Source organism: Taudactylus pleione, unplaced genomic scaffold (assembly GCF_031769625.1).
Source record: "Taudactylus pleione unplaced genomic scaffold, aTauple2 ptg001386l, whole genome shotgun sequence".
Lineage (NCBI taxonomy): Eukaryota > Metazoa > Chordata > Amphibia > Anura > Myobatrachidae > Taudactylus > Taudactylus pleione.
The window spans coordinates 221,261-237,446 of NW_028285786.1; the positions used below are offsets into that span (position 1 = coordinate 221,261).

Here is a 16,186-nt window from a genome sequence, read left to right on the forward strand (position 1 = left end):
TGCATAGCAGTCTTAAATTACACCACACAGCAGCTTTACCTGATGGATGTATAGTACTGGCACGAAAAAATTATTTTGAGGAGCTAGACGTTGAGAGTCCCTGGCTCCATGATAAATTGTTCTGGTGCTAAAGAAAGAAGACATTAATGACTCAGATATCAAATATGGTCTAATTGGTTCTGATGAAAAAAATACTTTTGTACAAGAGCACAAGTCTTTTAGTAGCTAACTGAAAAATATTCACTAAGAAAGGAAGATAGCTGACTCTTTGTTATCAATTTCCATTGTCTGTTTTGACAACTCACTGTTGCTCAAGTATTAGAAATGATGCGCTGAACTGAAAGTGCATCATTTCTTTGAAAGGTTGGTGTTTTTGGCAAAAATATTCAGAAGACCTCACTTTCCCTGACCGGGAATCGAACCCAGGCCGCGGCGGTGAGAGCGCCGAATCCTAGCCACTATACCACCAGGGAGGGACGGTTTAGTTTGACACTCCATGAAAGAAAAGGAAGTTTCCTGAATGAAGTCCAAAGCAATGGAATGTGAGGGAGTGGGCTACTAGGAATCAGTTTTAGAAGGAAGGAGAGTAAAAATGGTTGTGCATAGCAGTCTTAAATTACACCACACAGCAGCTTTACCTGATGGATGTATAGTACTGGCACAAAAAAATTATTTTGAGGAGCTAGACGTTGAGTGTCCCTGGCTCCATGGTAAATTGTTCTCGTGCTAAAGAAAGAAGACATTAATGATTCAGATATCAAATATGGTCTAATTGGTTCTGATGAAAAAAATACATTTGTACAAGAGCACAAGTCTTTTAGTAGCTAACTGAAAAATATTCACTAAGAAAGGAAGATAGCTGACTCTTTGTTATCAATTTCCATTGTCTGTTTTGACATCTCACTGTTGCTCAAGTATTAGAAATGATGCGCTGAACTGAAAGTGCATCATTTCTTTGAAAGGTTGGTGTTTTTGGCAAAAACATTCCGAGGACCTCACTTTCCCTGACCCCGGGCCGCGGCGGTGAGAGCGCCGAATCCTAGCCACTAGACCACCAGGGAGGGATGGTTTAGTTTGACACTCCATGAAAGAAAAGGAAGTTTCCTGAATGAAGTCCAAAGCAATGGAATGTGAGGGAGTGGGCTACTAGGAATCAGTTTTAGAAGGAAGGAGAGTAAAAATGGTTGTGCACAGCAGTCCTAAATTACACCACACAGCAGCTTTACCTGATGGATGTATAGTACTGGCACAAAAAAATTATTTTGAGGAGCTAGACGTTGAGAGTCCCTGGCTCCATGATAAATTGTTCTGGTGCTAAAGAAAGAAGACATTAATGACTCAGATATCAAATATGGTCTAATTGGTTCTGATGAAAAAAATACTTTTGTACAAGAGCACAAGTCTTTTAGTAGCTAACTGAAAAATATTCACTAAGAAAGGAAGATAGCTGACTCTTTGTTATCAATTTCCATTGTCTGTTTTGACAACTCACTGTTGCTCAAGTATTAGAAATGATGCGCTGAACTGAAAGTGCATCATTTCTTTGAAAGGTTGGTGTTTTTGGCAAAAATATTCAGAAGACCTCACTTTCCCTGACCGGGAATCGAACCCAGGCCGCGGCGGTGAGAGCGCCGAATCCTAGCCACTATACCACCAGGGAGGGACGGTTTAGTTTGACACTCCATGAAAGAAAAGGAAGTTTCCTGAATGAAGTCCAAAGCAATGGAATGTGAGGGAGTGGGCTACTAGGAATCAGTTTTAGAAGGAAGGAGAGTAAAAATGGTTGTGCATAGCAGTCTTAAATTACACCACACAGCAGCTTTACCTGATGGATGTATAGTACTGGCACAAAAAAATTATTTTGAGGAGCTAGACGTTGAGTGTCCCTGGCTCCATGATAAATTGTTCTCGTGCTAAAGAAAGAAGACATTAATGATTCAGATATCAAATATGGTCTAATTGGTTCTGATGAAAAAAATACATTTGTACAAGAGCACAAGTCTTTTAGTAGCTAACTGAAAAATATTCACTAAGAAAGGAAGATAGCTGACTCTTTGTTATCAATTTCCATTGTCTGTTTTGACATCTCACTGTTGCTCAAGTATTAGAAATGATGCGCTGAACTGAAAGTGCATCATTTCTTTGAAAGGTTGGTGTTTTTGGCAAAAACATTCCGAGGACCTCACTTTCCCTGACCCCGGGCCGCGGCGGTGAGAGCGCCGAATCCTAGCCACTAGACCACCAGGGAGGGATGGTTTAGTTTGACACTCCATGAAAGAAAAGGAAGTTTCCTGAATGAAGTCCAAAGCAATGGAATGTGAGGGAGTGGGCTACTAGGAATCAGTTTTAGAAGGAAGGAGAGTAAAAATGGTTGTGCACAGCAGTCCTAAATTACACCACACAGCAGCTTTACCTGATGGATGTATAGTACTGGCACAAAAAAATTATTTTGAGGAGCTAGACGTTGAGAGTCCCTGGCTCCATGATAAATTGTTCTGGTGCTAAAGAAAGAAGACATTAATGACTCAGATATCAAATATGGTCTAATTGGTTCTGATGAAAAAAATACTTTTGTACAAGAGCACAAGTCTTTTAGTAGCTAACTGAAAAATATTCACTAAGAAAGGAAGATAGCTGACTCTTTGTTTTCAATTTCCATTGCCTGTTTTGACATCTCACTGTTGCTCAAGTATTAGAAATGATGAGCTGAACTGAAAGTGCATCATTTCTTTGAAAGGTTGGTGTTTTTGGCAAAAACATTCCGAGGACCTCACTTTCCCTGACCGGGAATCGAACCCGGACCGCGGTGGTGAGAGTGCCGAATCCTAGCCACTAGACCACCAGGGAGGGATGGTTTAGTTTGACACTCCATGAAAGAAAAGGAAGTTTCCTGAATGAAGTCCAAAGCAATGGAATGTGAGGGAGTGGGCTACTAGGAATCAGTTTTAGAAGGAAGGAGAGTAAAAATGGTTGTGCACAGCAGTCTTAAATTACACCACACAGCAGCTTTACCTGATGGATGTATAGTACTGGCACGAAAAAATTATTTTGAGGAGCTAGACGTTGAGAGTCCCTGGCTCCATGATAAATTGTTCTGGTGCTAAAGAAAGAAGACATTAATGATTCAGATATCAAATAAGGTCTAATTGGTTCTGATGAAAAAAATACTTTTGTACAAGAGCACAAGTCTTTTAGTAGCTAACTGAAAAATATTCACTAAGAAAGGAAGATAGCTGACTCTTTGTTATCAATTTCCATTGTCTGTTTTGACAACTCACTGTTGCTCAAGTATTAGAAATAATGCGCTGAACTGAAAGTGCATCATTTCTTTGAAAGGTTGGTGTTTTTGGCAAAAATATTCCAAGGACCTCACTTTCCCTGATCGGGAATCAAACCCGGGCCGCGGCGGTGAGAGCGCCGAATCCTAGCCAGTAGACCACCAGGGAGGGATGGTTTAGTTTGACACTCCATGTCAAAAAAAATACTTTTGTACAAGAGCACAAGTCTTTTAGTAGCTAACTGAAAAATATTCACTAAGAAAGGAAGATAGCTTACTCTTTGTTTTCAATTTCCATTGCCTGTTTTGACATCTAACTGTTGCTCAAGTATTAGAAATGATGCGCTGAACTGAAAGTGCATCATTTCTTTGAAAGGTTGGTGTTTTTGGCAAAAACATTCCGAGGACCTCACTTTCCCTGACCGGGAATCGAACCCGGGCCGCGGCGGTGAGAGCGCTGAATCCTAGCCACTAGACCACCAGGGAGGGATGGTTTAGTTTGACACTCCATGAAAGAAAAGGAAGTTTCCTGAATGAAGTCCAAAGCAATGGTATGTGAGGGAGTGGGCTACTAGGAATCAGTTTTAGAAGGAAGGAGAGTAAAAATGGTTGTGCACAGCAGTCTTAAATTACACCACACAGCAGCTTTACCTGATGGATGTATAGTACTGGCACGAAAAAATTATTTTGAGGAGCTAGACGTTGAGAGTCCCTGGCTCCATGATAAATTGTTCTGGTGCTAAAGAAAGAAGACATTAATGACTCAGATATCAAATATGGTCTAATTGGTTCTGATGAAAAAAATACTTTTGTACAAGAGCACATGTCTTTTAGTAGCTAACTGAAAAATATTCACTAAGAAAGGAAGATAGCTGACTCTTTGTTTTCAATTTCCATTGCCTGTTTTGACATCTCACTGTTGCTCAAGTATTAGAAATGATGCGCTGAACTGAAAGTGCATCATTTCTTTGAAAGGTTGGTGTTTTTGGCAAAAATATTCAGAGGACCTCACTTGCCCTGACCAGGAATCGAACCCGGGCGGCGGCGGTGAGAGCGCCGAATCCTAGCCACTAGACCACCAGGGAGGGATGGTTTAGTTTGACACTCCATGAAAGAAAAGGAAGTTTCCTGAATGAAGTCCAAAGCAATGGAATGTGAGGGAGTGGGCTACTAGGAATCAGTTTTAGAAGGAAGGAGAGTAAAAATGGTTGTGCACAGCAGTCTTAAATTACACCACACAGCAGCTTTACCTGATGGATGTATAGTACTGGCACAAAAAAATTATTTTGAGGAGCTAGACGTTGAGAGTCCCTGGCTCCATGATAAATTGTTCTGGTGCTAAAGAAAGAAGACATTAATGATTCAGATATCAAATAAGGTCTAATTGGTTCTGATGAAAAAAATACTTTTGTACAAGAGCACAAGTCTTTTAGTAGATAACTGAAAAATATTCACTAAGAAAGGAAGATAGCTGACTCTTTGTTATCAATTTCCATTGTCTGTTTTGACAACTCACTGTTGCTCAAGTATTAGAAATAATGCGCTGAACTGAAAGTGCATCATTTCTTTGAAAGGTTGGTGTTTTTGGCAAAAATATTCCAAGGACCTCACTTTCCCTGACCGGGAATCGAACCCGGGCCGCGGCGGTGAGAGCGCCGAATCCTAGCCAGTAGACCACCAGGGAGGGATGGTTTAGTTTGACACTCCATGTCAAAAAAAATACTTTTGTACAAGAGCACAAGTCTTTTAGTAGCTAACTGAAAAATATTCACTAAGAAAGGAAGATAGCTGACTCTTTGTTTTCAATTTCCATTGCCTGTTTTGACATCTCACTGTTGCTCAAGTATTAGAAATGATGCGCTGAACTGAAAGTGCATCATTTCTTTGAAAGGTTGGTGTTTTTGGCAAAAATATTCAGAGGACCTCACTTTCCCTGACCAGGAATCGAACCCGGGCGGCGGCGGTGAGAGCGCCGAATCCTAGCCACTAGACCACCAGGGAGGGATGGTTTAGTTTGACACTCCATGAAAGAAAAGGAAGTTTCCTGAATGAAGTCCAAAGCAATGGAATGTGAGGGAGTGGGCTACTAGGAATCAGTTTTAGAAGGAAGGAGAGTAAAAATGGTTGTGCATAGCAGTCTTAAATTACACCACACAGCAGCTTGACCTGATGGATGTATAGTACTGGCACAAAAAAATTATTTTGAGGAGCTAGACGTTGAGTGTCCCTGGCTCCATGATAAATTGTTCTCGTGCTAAAGAAAGAAGACATTAATGATTCAGATATCAAATATGGTCTAATTGGTTCTGATGAAAAAAATACTTTTGTACAAGAGCACAAGTCTTTTAGTAGCTAACTGAAAAATATTCACTAAGAAAGGAAGATAGCTGACTCTTTGTTATCAATTTCCATTGTCTGTTTTGACATCTCACTGTTGCTCAAGTATTAGAAATGATGCGCTGAACTGAAAGTGCATCATTTCTTTGAAAGGTTGGTGTTTTTGGCAAAAACATTCCGAGGACCTCACTTTCCCTGACCGGGAATTGAACCCGGGCCGCGGCGGTGAGAGCGCCGAATCCTAGCCACTAGACCACCAGGGAGGGATGGTTTAGTTTGACACTCCATGAAAGAAAAGGAAGTTTCCTGAATGAAGTCCAAAGCAATGGAATGTGAGGGAGTGGGCTACTAGGAATCAGTTTTAGAAGGAAGGAGAGTAAAAATGGTTGTGCACAGCAGTCTTAAATTACACCACACAGCAGCTTTACCTGATGGATGTATAGAACTGGCACGAAAAAATTATTTTGAGGAGCTAGACGTTGAGAGTCCCTGGCTCCATGATAAATTGTTCTGGTGCTAAAGAAAGAAGACATTAATGACTCAGATATCAAATATGGTCTAATTGGTTCTGATGAAAAAAATACTTTTGTACAAGAGCACAAGTCTTTTAGTAGCTAACTGAAAAATATTCACTAAGAAAGGAAGATAGCTGACTCTTTGTTTTCAATTTCCATTGCCTGTTTTGACATCTCACTGTTGCTCAAGTATTAGAAATGATGCGCTGAACTGAAAGTGCATCATTTCTTTGAAAGGTTGGTGTTTTTGGCAAAAATATTCAGAGGACCTCACTTGCCCTGACCAGGAATCGAACCCGGGCGGCGGCGGTGAGAGCGCCGAATCCTAGCCACTAGACCACCAGGGAGGGATGGTTTAGTTTGACACTCCATGAAAGAAAAGGAAGTTTCCTGAATGAAGTCCAAAGCAATGGAATGTGAGGGAGTGGGCTACTAGGAATCAGTTTTAGAAGGAAGGAGAGTAAAAATGGTTGTGCATAGCAGTCTTAAATTACACCACACAGCAGCTTTACCTGATGGATGTATAGTACTGGCACAAAAAAATTATTTTGAGGAGCTAGACGTTGAGTGTCCCTGGCTCCATGATAAATTGTTCTCGTGCTAAAGAAAGAAGACATTAATGATTCAGATATCAAATATGGTCTAATTGGTTCTGATGAAAAAAATACTGTTGTACAAGAGCACAAGTCTTTTAGTAGCTAACTGAAAAATATTCACTAAGAAAGGAAGATAGCTGACTCTTTGTTATCAATTTCCATTGTCTGTTTTGACAACTCACTGTTGCTCAACTATTAGAAATGATGCGCTGAACTGAAAGTGCATCATTTCTTTGAAAGGTTGGTGTTTTTGGCAAAAATATTCCGAGGACCTCACTTTCCCTGACCGGGAATCGACCCCGGGCCGCGGCGGTGAGAGCGCCGAATCCTAGCCACTAGACCACCAGGGAGGGATGGTTTTGTTTGACACTCCATGAAAGAAAAGGAAGTTTCCTGAATGAAGTCCAAAGCAATGGAATGTGAGGGAGTGGGCTACTAGGAATCAGTTTTAGAAGGAAGGAGAGTAAAAATGGTTGTGCATAGCAGTCTTAAATTACACCACACAGCAGCTTTACCTGATGGATGTATAGTACTGGCACGAAAAAATTATTTTGAGGAGCTAGACGTTGAGAGTCCCTGGCTCCATGATAAATTGTTCTGGTGCTAAAGAAAGAAGACATTAATGACTCAGATATCAAATATGGTCTAATTGGTTCTGATGAAAAAAATACTTTTGTACAAGAGCACAAGTCTTTTAGTAGCTAACTGAAAAATATTCACTAAGAAAGGAAGATAGCTGACTCTTTGTTATCAATTTCCATTGTCTGTTTTGACAACTCACTGTTGCTCAAGTATTAGAAATGATGCGCTGAACTGAAAGTGCATCATTTCTTTGAAAGGTTGGTGTTTTTGGCAAAAATATTCAGAGGACCTCACTTGCCCTGACCAGGAATCGAACCCGGGCGGCGGCGGTGAGAGCACCGAATCCTAGCCACTAGACCACCAGGGAGGGATGGTTTAGTTTGACACTCCATGAAAGAAAAGGAAGTTTCCTGAATGAAGTCCAAAGCAATGGAATGTGAGGGAGTGGGCTACTAGGAATCAGTTTTAGAAGGAAGGAGAGTAAAAATGGTTGTGCATAGCAGTCTTAAATTACACCACACAGCAGCTTTACCTGATGGATGTATAGTACTGGCACAAAAAAATTATTTTGAGGAGCTAGACGTTGAGTGTCCCTGGCTCCATGATAAATTGTTCTCGTGCTAAAGAAAGAAGACATTAATGATTCAGATATCAAATATGGTCTAATTGGTTCTGATGAAAAAAATACTTTTGTACAAGAGCACAAGTCTTTTAGTAGCTAACTGAAAAATATTCACTAAGAAAGGAAGATAGCTGACTCTTTGTTATCAATTTCCATTGTCTGTTTTGACAACTCACTGTTGCTCAACTATTAGAAATGATGCGCTGAACTGAAAGTGCATCATTTCTTTGAAAGGTTGGTGTTTTTGGCAAAAATATTCCGAGGACCTCACTTTCCCTGACCGGGAATCGACCCCGGGCCGCGGCGGTGAGAGCGCCGAATCCTAGCCACTAGACCACCAGGGAGGGATGGTTTTGTTTGACACTCCATGAAAGAAAAGGAAGTTTCCTGAATGAAGTCCAAAGCAATGGAATGTGAGGGAGTGGGCTACTAGGAATCAGTTTTAGAAGGAAGGAGAGTAAAAATGGTTGTGCATAGCAGTCTTAAATTACACCACACAGCAGCTTTACCTGATGGATGTATAGTACTGGCACGAAAAAATTATTTTGAGGAGCTAGACGTTGAGAGTCCCTGGCTCCATGATAAATTGTTCTGGTGCTAAAGAAAGAAGACATTAATGACTCAGATATCAAATATGGTCTAATTGGTTCTGATGAAAAAAATACTTTTGTACAAGAGCACAAGTCTTTTAGTAGCTAACTGAAAAATATTCACTAAGAAAGGAAGATAGCTGACTCTTTGTTATCAATTTCCATTGTCTGTTTTGACAACTCACTGTTGCTCAACTATTAGAAATGATGCGCTGAACTGAAAGTGCATCATTTCTTTGAAAGGTTGGTGTTTTTGGCAAAAATATTCCGAGGACCTCACTTTCCCTGACCGAGAATCGACCCCGGGCCGCGGCGGTGAGAGCGCCGAATCCTAGCCACTAGACCACCAGGGAGGAATGGTTTTGTTTGACACTCCATGAAAGAAAAGGAAGTTTCCTGAATGAAGTCCAAAGCAATGGAATGTGAGGGAGTGGGCTACTAGGAATCAGTTTTAGAAGGAAGGAGAGTAAAAATGGTTGTGCATAGCAGTCTTAAATTACACCACACAGCAGCTTTACCTGATGGATGTATAGTACTGGCACGAAAAAATTATTTTGAGGACCTAGACGTTGAGAGTCCCTGGCTCCATGATAAATTGTTCTGGTGCTAAAGAAAGAAGACATTAATGACTCAGATATCAAATATGGTCTAATTGGTTCTGATGAAAAAAATACTTTTGTACAAGAGCACAAGTCTTTTAGTAGCTAACTGAAAAATATTCACTAAGAAAGGAAGATAGCTGACTCTTTGTTATCAATTTCCATTGTCTGTTTTGACAACTCACTGTTGCTCAAGTATTAGAAATGATGCGCTGAACTGAAAGTGCATCATTTCTTTGAAAGGTTGGTGTTTTGGGCAAAAATATTCCGAGGACCTCACTTTCCCTGACCGGGAATCGAACCCGGGCCACGGCGGTGAGATCGCCGAATCCTAGCCACTAGACCACCAGGGAGGGATGGTTTAGTTTGACACTCCATGAAAGAAAAGGAAGTTTCCTGAATGAAGTCCAAAGCAATGGAATGTGAGGGAGTGGGCTACTAGGAATCAGTTTTAGAAGGAAGGAGAGTAAAAATGGTTGTGCATAGCAGTCTTAAATTACACCACACAGCAGCTTTACCTGATGGATGTATAGTACTGGCACGAAAAAATTATTTTGAGGAGCTAGACGTTGAGAGTCCCTGGCTCCATGATAAATTGTTCTGGTGCTAAAGAAAGAAGACATTAATGACTCAGATATCAAATATGGTCTAATTGGTTCTGATGAAAAAAATACTTTGGTACAAGAGCACAAGTCTTTTAGTAGCTAACTGAAAAATATTCACTAAGAAAGGAAGATAGCTGACTCTTTGTTATCAATTTCCATTGTCTGTTTTGACAACTCACTGTTGCTCAAGTATTAGAAATGATGCGCTGAACTGAAAGTGCATCATTTCTTTGAAAGGTTGGTGTTTTTGGCAAAAATATTCCGAGGACCTCACTTTCCCTGACCGGGAATCAAACCCGGGCCGCGGCGGTGAGAGCGCCGAATCCTAGCCACTAGACCACCAGGGAGGGATGGTTTAGTTTGACACTCCATGAAAGAAAAGGAAGTTTCCTGAATGAAGTCCAAAGCAATGGAATGTGAGGGAGTGGGCTACTAGGAATCAGTTTTAGAAGGAAGGAGAGTAAAAATGGTTGTGCATAGCAGTCTTAAATTACACCACACAGCAGCTTTACCTGATGGATGTATAGTACTGGCACAAAAAAATTATTTTGAGGAGCTAGACGTTGAGTGTCCCTGGCTCCATGATAAATTGTTCTCGTGCTAAAGAAAGAAGACATTAATGATTCAGATATCAAATATGGTCTAATTGGTTCTGATGAAAAAAATACTTTTGTACAAGAGCACAAGTCTTTTAGTAGCTAACTGAAAAATATTCACTAAGAAAGGAAGATAGCTGACTCTTTGTTATCAATTTCCATTGTCTGTTTTGACATCTCACTGTTGCTCAAGTATTAGAAATGATGCGCTGAACTGAAAGTGCATCATTTCTTTGAAAGGTTGGTGTTTTTGGCAAAAACATTCCGAGGACCTCACTTTCCCTGACCGGGAATTGAACCCGGGCCGTGGCGGTGAGAGCGCCGAATCCTAGCCACTAGACCACCAGGGAGGGATGGTTTAGTTTGACACTCCATGAAAGAAAAGGAAGTTTCCTGAATGAAGTCCAAAGCAATGGAATGTGAGGGAGTGGGCTACTAGGAATCAGTTTTAGAAGGAAGGAGAGTAAAAATGGTTGTGCACAGCAGTCTTAAATTACACCACACAGCAGCTTTACCTGATGGATGTATAGTACTGGCACGAAAAAATTATTTTGAGGAGCTAGACGTTGAGTGTCCCTGGCTCCATGATAAATTGTTCTCGTGCTAAAGAAAGAAGACATTAATGATTCAGATATCAAATATGGTCTAATTGGTTCTGATGAAAAAAATACTTTTGTACAAGAGCACAAGTCTTTTAGTAGCTAACTGAAAAATATTCACTAAGAAAGGAAGATAGCTGACTCTTTGTTATCAATTTCCATTGTCTGTTTTGACATCTCACTGTTGCTCAAGTATTAGAAATGATGCGCTGAACTGAAAGTGCATCATTTCTTTGAAAGGTTGGTGTTTTTGGCAAAAACATTCCGAGGACCTCACTTTCCCTGACCGGGAATTGAACCCGGGCCGTGGTGGTGAGAGCGCCGAATCCTAGCCACTAGACCACCAGGGAGGAATGGTTTTGTTTGACACTCCATGAAAGAAAAGGAAGTTTCCTGAATGAAGTCCAAAGCAATGGAATGTGAGGGAGTGGGCTACTAGGAATCAGTTTTAGAAGGAAGGAGAGTAAAAATGGTTGTGCATAGCAGTCTTAAATTACACCACACAGCAGCTTTACCTGATGGATGTATAGTACTGGCACGAAAAAATTATTTTGAGGACCTAGACGTTGAGAGTCCCTGGCTCCATGATAAATTGTTCTGGTGCTAAAGAAAGAAGACATTAATGACTCAGATATCAAATATGGTCTAATTGGTTCTGATGAAAAAAATACTTTTGTACAAGAGCACAAGTCTTTTAGTAGCTAACTGAAAAATATTCACTAAGAAAGGAAGATAGCTGACTCTTTGTTATCAATTTCCATTGTCTGTTTTGACAACTCACTGTTGCTCAAGTATTAGAAATGATGCGCTGAACTGAAAGTGCATCATTTCTTTGAAAGGTTGGTGTTTTGGGCAAAAATATTCCGAGGACCTCACTTTCCCTGACCGGGAATCGAACCCGGGCCACGGCGGTGAGATCGCCGAATCCTAGCCACTAGACCACCAGGGAGGGATGGTTTAGTTTGACACTCCATGAAAGAAAAGGAAGTTTCCTGAATGAAGTCCAAAGCAATGGAATGTGAGGGAGTGGGCTACTAGGAATCAGTTTTAGAAGGAAGGAGAGTAAAAATGGTTGTGCATAGCAGTCTTAAATTACACCACACAGCAGCTTTACCTGATGGATGTATAGTACTGGCACGAAAAAATTATTTTGAGGAGCTAGACGTTGAGAGTCCCTGGCTCCATGATAAATTGTTCTGGTGCTAAAGAAAGAAGACATTAATGACTCAGATATCAAATATGGTCTAATTGGTTCTGATGAAAAAAATACTTTGGTACAAGAGCACAAGTCTTTTAGTAGCTAACTGAAAAATATTCACTAAGAAAGGAAGATAGCTGACTCTTTGTTATCAATTTCCATTGTCTGTTTTGACAACTCACTGTTGCTCAAGTATTAGAAATGATGCGCTGAACTGAAAGTGCATCATTTCTTTGAAAGGTTGGTGTTTTTGGCAAAAATATTCCGAGGACCTCACTTTCCCTGACCGGGAATCAAACCCGGGCCGCGGCGGTGAGAGCGCCGAATCCTAGCCACTAGACCACCAGGGAGGGATGGTTTAGTTTGACACTCCATGAAAGAAAAGGAAGTTTCCTGAATGAAGTCCAAAGCAATGGAATGTGAGGGAGTGGGCTACTAGGAATCAGTTTTAGAAGGAAGGAGAGTAAAAATGGTTGTGCATAGCAGTCTTAAATTACACCACACAGCAGCTTTACCTGATGGATGTATAGTACTGGCACAAAAAAATTATTTTGAGGAGCTAGACGTTGAGTGTCCCTGGCTCCATGATAAATTGTTCTCGTGCTAAAGAAAGAAGACATTAATGATTCAGATATCAAATATGGTCTAATTGGTTCTGATGAAAAAAATACTTTTGTACAAGAGCACAAGTCTTTTAGTAGCTAACTGAAAAATATTCACTAAGAAAGGAAGATAGCTGACTCTTTGTTATCAATTTCCATTGTCTGTTTTGACATCTCACTGTTGCTCAAGTATTAGAAATGATGCGCTGAACTGAAAGTGCATCATTTCTTTGAAAGGTTGGTGTTTTTGGCAAAAACATTCCGAGGACCTCACTTTCCCTGACCGGGAATTGAACCCGGGCCGTGGCGGTGAGAGCGCCGAATCCTAGCCACTAGACCACCAGGGAGGGATGGTTTAGTTTGACACTCCATGAAAGAAAAGGAAGTTTCCTGAATGAAGTCCAAAGCAATGGAATGTGAGGGAGTGGGCTACTAGGAATCAGTTTTAGAAGGAAGGAGAGTAAAAATGGTTGTGCACAGCAGTCTTAAATTACACCACACAGCAGCTTTACCTGATGGATGTATAGTACTGGCACGAAAAAATTATTTTGAGGAGCTAGACGTTGAGTGTCCCTGGCTCCATGATAAATTGTTCTCGTGCTAAAGAAAGAAGACATTAATGATTCAGATATCAAATATGGTCTAATTGGTTCTGATGAAAAAAATACTTTTGTACAAGAGCACAAGTCTTTTAGTAGCTAACTGAAAAATATTCACTAAGAAAGGAAGATAGCTGACTCTTTGTTATCAATTTCCATTGTCTGTTTTGACATCTCACTGTTGCTCAAGTATTAGAAATGATGCGCTGAACTGAAAGTGCATCATTTCTTTGAAAGGTTGGTGTTTTTGGCAAAAACATTCCGAGGACCTCACTTTCCCTGACCGGGAATTGAACCCGGGCCGTGGTGGTGAGAGCGCCGAATCCTAGCCACTAGACCACCAGGGAGGGATGGTTTAGTTTGACACTCCATGAAAGAAAAGGAAGTTTCCTGAATGAAGTCCAAAGCAATGGAATGTGAGGGAGTGGGCTACTAGGAATCAGTTTTAGAAGGAAGGAGAGTAAAAATGGTTGTGCACAGCAGTCTTAAATTACACCACACAGCAGCTTTACCTGATGGATGTATAGTACTGGCACGAAAAAATTATTTTGAGGAGCTAGACGTTGAGAGTCCCTGGCTCCATGATAAATTGTTCTGGTGCTAAAGAAAGAAGACATTAATGACTCAGATATCAAATATGGTCTAATTGGTTCTGATGAAAAAAATACTTTTGTACAAGAGCACAAGTCTTTTAGTAGCTAACTGAAAAATATTCACTAAGAAAGGAAGATAGCTGACTCTTTGTTTTCAATTTCCATTGCCTGTTTTGACATCTCACTGTTGCTCAAGTATTAGAAATGATGCGCTGAACTGAAAGTGCATCATTTCTTTGAAAGGTTGGTGTTTTTGGCAAAAATATTCCGAGGACCTCACTTTCCCTGACCGGGAATCGAACCCGGGCCGCGGCGGTGAGAGCGCCGAATCCTAGCCACTAGACCACCAGGGAGGGATGGTTTAGTTTGACACTCCATGAAAGAAAAGGAAGTTTCCTGAATGAAGTCCAAAGCAATGGAATGTGAGGGAGTGGGCTACTAGGAATCAGTTTTAGAAGGAAGGAGAGTAAAAATGGTTGTGCATAGCAGTCTTAAATTACACCACACAGCAGCTTTACCTGATGGATGTATAGTACTGGCACAAAAAAATTATTTTGAGGAGCTAGACGTTGAGTGTCCCTGGCTCCATGATAAATTGTTCTCGTGCTAAAGAAAGAAGACATTAATGATTCAGATATCAAATATGGTCTAATTGGTTCTGATGAAAAAAATACTTTTGTACAAGAGCACAAGTCTTTTAGTAGCTAACTGAAAAATATTCACTAAGAAAGGAAGATAGCTGACTCTTTGTTATCAATTTCCATTGTCTGTTTTGACAACTCACTGTTGCTCAACTATTAGAAATGATGCGCTGAACTGAAAGTGCATCATTTCTTTGAAAGGTTGGTGTTTTTGGCAAAAATATTCCGAGGACCTCACTTTCCCTGACCGGGAATCGACCCCGGGCCGCGGCGGTGAGAGCGCCGAATCCTAGCCACTAGACCACCAGGGAGGGATGGTTTTGTTTGACACTCCATGAAAGAAAAGGAAGTTTCCTGAATGAAGTCCAAAGCAATGGAATGTGAGGGAGTGGGCTACTAGGAATCAGTTTTAGAAGGAAGGAGAGTAAAAATGGTTGTGCATAGCAGTCTTAAATTACACCACACAGCAGCTTTACCTGATGGATGTATAGTACTGGCACGAAAAAATTATTTTGAGGAGCTAGACGTTGAGAGTCCCTGGCTCCATGATAAATTGTTCTGGTGCTAAAGAAAGAAGACATTAATGACTCAGATATCAAATATGGTCTAATTGGTTCTGATGAAAAAAATACTTTTGTACAAGAGCACAAGTCTTTTAGTAGCTAACTGAAAAATATTCACTAAGAAAGGAAGATAGCTGACTCTTTGTTATCAATTTCCATTGTCTGTTTTGACAACTCACTGTTGCTCAACTATTAGAAATGATGCGCTGAACTGAAAGTGCATCATTTCTTTGAAAGGTTGGTGTTTTTGGCAAAAATATTCCGAGGACCTCACTTTCCCTGACCGAGAATCGACCCCGGGCCGCGGCGGTGAGAGCGCCGAATCCTAGCCACTAGACCACCAGGGAGGAATGGTTTTGTTTGACACTCCATGAAAGAAAAGGAAGTTTCCTGAATGAAGTCCAAAGCAATGGAATGTGAGGGAGTGGGCTACTAGGAATCAGTTTTAGAAGGAAGGAGAGTAAAAATGGTTGTGCATAGCAGTCTTAAATTACACCACACAGCAGCTTTACCTGATGGATGTATAGTACTGGCACGAAAAAATTATTTTGAGGAGCTAGACGTTGAGAGTCCCTGGCTCCATGATAAATTGTTCTGGTGCTAAAGAAAGAAGACATTAATGACTCAGATATCAAATATGGTCTAATTGGTTCTGATGAAAAAAATACTTTTGTACAAGAGCACAAGTCTTTTAGTAGCTAACTGAAAAATATTCACTAAGAAAGGAAGATAGCTGACTCTTTGTTATCAATTTCCATTGTCTGTTTTGACAACTCACTGTTGCTCAAGTATTAGAAATGATGCGCTGAACTGAAAGTGCATCATTTCTTTGAAAGGTTGGTGTTTTGGGCAAAAATATTCCGAGGACCTCACTTTCCCTGACCGGGAATCGAACCCGGGCCACGGCGGTGAGATCGCCGAATCCTAGCCACTAGACCACCAGGGAGGGATGGTTTAGTTTGACACTCCATGAAAGAAAAGGAAGTTTCCTGAATGAAGTCCAAAGCAATGGAATGTGAGGGAGTGGGCTACTAGGAATCAGTTTTAGAAGGAAGGAGAGTAAAAATGGTTG

The 16,186-nt window shown here is 40.7% G+C and overlaps 10 non-coding genes across 10 annotated transcripts; all 10 read right to left on the reverse strand.

Moving 5' to 3' along the window:
- Window positions 1-3,691: 3,691 nt before the first annotated feature.
- On the reverse strand, window positions 3,692-3,763 carry TRNAE-CUC (transfer RNA glutamic acid (anticodon CUC)). Its single transcript has one exon. It is a non-coding gene; the product is annotated as a tRNA-Glu (tRNA).
- A 2,042-nt stretch (window positions 3,764-5,805) lies between these two features.
- On the reverse strand, window positions 5,806-5,877 carry TRNAE-CUC (transfer RNA glutamic acid (anticodon CUC)). Its single transcript has one exon. It is a non-coding gene; the product is annotated as a tRNA-Glu (tRNA).
- A 3,522-nt stretch (window positions 5,878-9,399) lies between these two features.
- Window positions 9,400-9,471, reverse strand: TRNAE-CUC (transfer RNA glutamic acid (anticodon CUC)). Its single transcript has one exon. It is a non-coding gene; the product is annotated as a tRNA-Glu (tRNA).
- A 527-nt stretch (window positions 9,472-9,998) lies between these two features.
- On the reverse strand, window positions 9,999-10,070 carry TRNAE-CUC (transfer RNA glutamic acid (anticodon CUC)). The gene has a single exon. It is a non-coding gene; the product is annotated as a tRNA-Glu (tRNA).
- Window positions 10,071-10,597: 527 nt separating this feature from the next.
- On the reverse strand, window positions 10,598-10,669 carry TRNAE-CUC (transfer RNA glutamic acid (anticodon CUC)). The gene has a single exon. It is a non-coding gene; the product is annotated as a tRNA-Glu (tRNA).
- Window positions 10,670-11,795: 1,126 nt separating this feature from the next.
- TRNAE-CUC (transfer RNA glutamic acid (anticodon CUC)) lies at window positions 11,796-11,867 on the reverse strand. The gene has a single exon. It is a non-coding gene; the product is annotated as a tRNA-Glu (tRNA).
- A 527-nt stretch (window positions 11,868-12,394) lies between these two features.
- Window positions 12,395-12,466, reverse strand: TRNAE-CUC (transfer RNA glutamic acid (anticodon CUC)). Its single transcript has one exon. It is a non-coding gene; the product is annotated as a tRNA-Glu (tRNA).
- Window positions 12,467-12,993: 527 nt separating this feature from the next.
- On the reverse strand, window positions 12,994-13,065 carry TRNAE-CUC (transfer RNA glutamic acid (anticodon CUC)). The gene has a single exon. It is a non-coding gene; the product is annotated as a tRNA-Glu (tRNA).
- Window positions 13,066-14,191: 1,126 nt separating this feature from the next.
- On the reverse strand, window positions 14,192-14,263 carry TRNAE-CUC (transfer RNA glutamic acid (anticodon CUC)). The gene has a single exon. It is a non-coding gene; the product is annotated as a tRNA-Glu (tRNA).
- Window positions 14,264-15,988: 1,725 nt separating this feature from the next.
- On the reverse strand, window positions 15,989-16,060 carry TRNAE-CUC (transfer RNA glutamic acid (anticodon CUC)). The gene has a single exon. It is a non-coding gene; the product is annotated as a tRNA-Glu (tRNA).
- Window positions 16,061-16,186: the final 126 nt, after the last annotated feature.